This window comes from Scyliorhinus torazame, chromosome 16 (genome assembly GCF_047496885.1).
Source record: "Scyliorhinus torazame isolate Kashiwa2021f chromosome 16, sScyTor2.1, whole genome shotgun sequence".
In the NCBI taxonomy this organism is placed as follows: Eukaryota; Metazoa; Chordata; class Chondrichthyes; order Carcharhiniformes; family Scyliorhinidae; genus Scyliorhinus; species Scyliorhinus torazame.
The window spans coordinates 147,539,431-147,544,516 of record NC_092722.1 but is presented as its reverse complement, the minus strand read 5'-3'; the positions used below and the strand labels follow the sequence as shown (position 1 = coordinate 147,544,516).

At 48.0% G+C, this 5,086-nt stretch overlaps 1 long non-coding RNA gene across 1 annotated transcript in view; it reads right to left on the bottom strand.

The window, feature by feature from the left end:
• The window catches only part of LOC140393123 (uncharacterized), a 10,875-nt gene extending 6,731 nt beyond the window's left edge, over positions 1-4,144 (bottom strand). Inside the window, exon 1 of the long non-coding RNA XR_011935504.1 lies at positions 3,978-4,144. This is a non-coding gene — a long non-coding RNA (uncharacterized lncRNA). The remainder of the gene's footprint in view (positions 1-3,977) is intronic.
• Positions 4,145-5,086: the final 942 nt, after the last annotated feature.

The following is a 5,086-nucleotide window of genomic DNA, read 5'->3' as shown; positions in this document are numbered from 1 at the left end:
CCGTACAGGAAGAGATTGGGATGTCTGGGGCGTCATTCTCTGACCCCCCGCCGGGTCGGAGAATGGCCGTTGGCCGCTGTGAATCCCGCCCCCGCCCCCGCCGAAGTCTCCGGTACCGGAGATTGGGCGGAGGCGGGAATCGGGCCGCGCCGGTTGGCGGGACCCCCCATTCAATTCTACGGCCCGGATGGGCCGAAGTCCCGCCCAGAAATTGCCTGTCCCGCCTGCGTAAATCAAACCTGGTATTTACTGGCGGGACCAGGTGGTGTGGGCGGGCTCCGGGGTCCTGGGGGGGGGTGCGGGGCGATCTGACCCCGGGGGGTGCCCCCACGGTGGCCTGGCCCGCGATCGGGGCCCACCGATCCGTGGGCGGGCCTGTGCCGTGGGGGCACTCTTTCCCTTCCGCCTCCGCTATGGCCTCCACCATGGCGGAGGCGGAAGAGACTCTCCCCACTGTGCATGCGTGGGAAACTTTCAGCGGCCGCTGATGCTCCCGCGCATGCGCCACATTTCCGCGCCAGCTGGCGGGGCAACAAACGCCATTTCCGCCAGCTGGCGGGGCGGAAATCCCTCCGGCGTCGGCCTAGCCCCTCAATGTTGGGGCTCGGCCCCCAAAGATGTGGACCATTCCGCACCTTTGAGCCGGCGCGATGCCCGTCTGATTGGCGCCGTTTTTGGCGCCAGTCGGCGGACATCGCGCCGTTGGGGGAGAATTTCGCCCCTGATCTCTTGTCCCCTGACCGGACCTCCAGACTCCCCCGACACCCCAACTTACCTGTCGGGGAAGCATCCTCGTGGCCCCTGCAACTACCACACATGGACAGGGCAACACCTGGGCCTGATTTCCAGTGTGGGCAGAAAGGCCACCTGCATGGCACTCTGGCAGTGCCCATTAGCACCCAGGTGGCACTGCCAGGGTACCAGGCTGGCAGTGCCATGGGGCCTGGGAGGCATCAGCAGTGCCAGGGTGCCACCCTGCTCAGATACCAACCAGGGCCTTCCTATCACCTGGAAGACTCCCCCAAGTGCCGTTCCGCCTGGTCCCCATTTCTGGAGATCAGTACTGAGCAGTGCTTGGCTGTGGGCCCCTTCGGCAAGGCCAGTGGATCCTGGGAGCCAGTTGGATCTGGCAAAGGGATAGTTAAGTGAGATTTTAAACCCACTTAACTCAGCGAGTCTGGGTCCCACCCATTGTGGGTGGGGGAATCAGATCGCAACATCTCATGAGATCTCGTGAGGCATAACGACCACCGGTAAATTGTGCCCATTATCATTAATTGGGGCAGGCTGAATGGACCAAAGGACATTTCCATGTTCATAATACTCAATCAGTCAGTCTTAGTGCTGTGATGGCCTATGCCCAATACTGGGAAATATCTCCAATAGTCACTCATAAGTATAACTCTCATCTGTAATCCTCTGCATTTGGACTCTGTGGGTTTGGGTCTAAGTTTGAAATCTGTGAAAAAGCCATTTCATTCAGTAGTTTGCCCGTCAGGCAGTTCAAAACGCTTTTTTTTATCTGCTGGGAACATAGTTTAAAAGAGATCAATCTGGTTGGAAACTGCCACTATATTACAGGGGAGATGGTGACATAATGGTATTGTCACTGGGCTAGTAGGCCTGAGACCCAGGGTAATGACCTGGGGACCTGGTTCAAATCCCATGATAAGAAGTTTTACAACACCAGGTTACAGTTTAACAGGTTTATTTAGAATCACTAACTATCGGAGCCAGGTGAGTCACTCAGCTGATGAAGGATCTCCGCTCCAAAAGCTAGTGATTCCAAATAAACCTGTTGGACTTTAACCTGGTGTTATAAGACTTATTACTGTGCCCACCCCAGTCCAACGTAGGCATCTCCACGTCACAAATTCCATGATGGTAGATGTTGGAATTTGAATTCAACTAACAATCATGAAACTACCGTGGGCAGCATGGTAGCACAGGTGGTTAGCACTGTGGCTTCACAGCGCCAGGGTCCCAAGTTCAATTCCCGGCTTGGGTCACTGTCTGTGCGGAGTCTGCACGTTCTCCCTGTGTCTGCGTGGGTTTCCTCCGGGTGCTCCGGTTTCCTCCCACAAGTCCCGAAAGACGTGCTGTTCAGTGAATTGGACATTCTGAATTCTCTCTCTGTGTACCCAAACAGAAGCGAGAATGTGGCGACTAGGGGATTTTCAGGTTAAAGGGCAATTAGGGGTGGGTAACAAATGTGGCCACAACCCATGAGAATACAAACACTTGACTGGCTATTTTTCATGTGCGAACCAGTCGAGACACCCTTTTGATCATGTACATGTTGATGAGGAAGAGGCATCCAGATTGATCAGTTTGATATAGTATAATAATAATAATATAATAATCGCTTGTCACAAGTAGGCTTCAAATGAAGTTACTGTGAAAAGCCCCTAGTCACCACATTCCGGCGCCTGTTCAGGGAGGCCGGTATGGGAATTGAACCCACGCTGCTGGTCTTGTTCTACATTACAAGCCAGCTGTTTAGCCCACTGTGCTAACTAGCCACTAGTTTAGGAATTCTGACGCACTGAGCCAAGATCAGCAAACGCAGTTTCGACGGCGGATTGAATCTGGAATTTTCCTAATCCTTTTAGCTGAACACCACCGGGACATTTACCCACTCAATTCTTGGAAGAGTCTATTTTAGATGTTTTCATTTGTTAGTTACAAATCTGAAAACAGATTATGCAATCCGAAGAAAATTATGAAAAGAAAACCATGCATAAACTAAACGTTTACAACACCATATAATCCCTACAGTGCAGAAGGAGGTCATTCGGCCCATCGATTCACCCACCAAGGGATCTTTACCTAGGCCCACTCCACCGCCCTATCCCCGTAACCCCATCTAACCTACACATCTTTGGGCACTAAGGGGCAATTTAGTCTGGCCAATCCATGTAACCTGCACATTTTTGGATCGTGGGAAACTTGAGCACCCGGAGGAAACCCTTGCAGACAATGGGGAGAACATGCAAACTCCACACAGACAGTCACCGAAGGCCGGAATCGAACCCGAGTCCCTGGCGCTGTGAGGCAGCAGTGCTAACCACTGTGCCACCGTGCAGTTTCACCTTGTGCCAAAACAAACACTTTGTCTGCATATTCCACTTATCCTCACTTGAGAAAGGCTTCTTCTCCGTGAATACCTAACTAATGATCGACTGAAGTCTCTGAATTCCTCATCACTCTTTGGAGAAAAAAGGACAAAACATAGTCCAGGGAAACCCATGAATTCTGCAGACAACTTCAAATTGTGCAACAAAACTGGAAGTTTCTCCCCATTGCTTGAAGCACTGTTCAACATGCAGCTGTAATTTCACTTTTGTTCCCAGTAAGATTACAGGTAGGTCAAAGGAACATTTTGGATTGACTTGGAAACCACGGTAAACCTCCAGACAGATGCACAGTTTCATTCAGCTTCAGAACCTTTCACTGTTCTGGGTCAGAGCAGCTGCTGCAAAGTCAGGGAGGTCACCAGACACCAACTGAAAATTGTAGAATTTCTAGTTAAAAAAGAATAAATACACAATTGTCCCCAACATTTAAAAAAAAAATTCAAAGGGAATCAAACTGACAGCAAAAGGTTATGCATTACTTATAAGACATACACACAAAAAAAAACCCTGCAGAAACATCAGTTGTCAATGGTGAGTAAGTGGACAGCACATAGTTTAAAAGAGATCAGTCTAGTTGAAAACTGTCAGCTGTACTCTCGGCAGGGAGACTGTTCCATGGATGAGTAACACGTGCCAAGAAGGAATTCTGGTGATGCTGAATTCCTGACCTTGGGACAATCATAAAGTGTGAGTGGATTGTGCTGCAATTCTCGTGGGCTGCCGGGTCACCAGGAGAGGCGGAGTAATCTCAGAAATTAGAGGTACTGCAGGTCCAATTGTAATCGTCAACAGATCTCCAGTTTCACAGAGACATTGTAATAGCCTAAGATTTGTACTTACAAGAGCAAATCGTCAACAAGCAAGACGCATCGACAGGCACACTGCTTCCCACCATTGATGTCAACAAGCTGTCAATAATAAACTCAAAGATTTTACGCAGATTTGCAGCACATTAGCATTCATTTTAGCAGCTAGTGTTGCTTCATTCCAAAATAGTCCTTGGTGTGCTGAAAACTAATGATAAACCTACACCTTGTTTATTATTGTCTAACCTTCAGCTGTTACATATTAAAACACTTTGCCTTACTGGCACCTCTGTAAGTCGATTCAAATTAAGCTACTGTAAACAGCCTGATGTGAATCTGCTCTCACCCCCTGACCCTCAGTACACCAAAGCACATGTGTTGTTGGATTCTAATTAGAAATTGTCCAGTGCCTGCCTTTGTTTAGACCTAAGATGCAGCATAGCGAGTGGGTAAATTGAATTCAGCTGTAATCATCGTAATCAAAATCAAATCCAATCACGGGTTGAAGTCTGATAAAAGACACTCGTCACATCAGTTAGTGTCCACTTTCATGAAAGGAGACATAAGAGTAAAACTCACAAGTGGCAGGTAAATACGATACATTAATCCCTTAAACCATTTAATTTTGAACTAGGGACTGGGGTACTTCCCCTATTTACTAATGACCACATTCTGCATCTACGGAGAGTTAGTCTAACTCACATCTACAGAAAGAACACTAAAGTCTGCTCTTCTTACTGAGAGCAAGGGGCCACAGGTAAACAATTCCATTTTCCCCAACTTAACACCAGAAACGGAAGAATAGAAATATTATACTGTTGTGGGCAGCTAACGCTGGGGTTAGAGCCAAACAGCTTGTTCAAAACAATGTGAGTTAGTCTAATCTCTTACACTATTCCCACTCTAGGTCTGTGTTTAGTAACACCAGGGGATACAAAGTGGAGAAAATGTTCCATTCAACAGCACTGCACAAAAAAAAGTAATTAAAATTTTAGGCATAGGACTAGCTATCTGGTTCATTTAAGCTTCAGAATGTTAATGGTTTTTATAACAGATGTTACAGTGTTTCATTGCTTTTACATTAGCTGTCTGTTTCATGTGGTATAAAGAAAAACCTTGTGTCAGTCCTGTGAGGTTACAAAG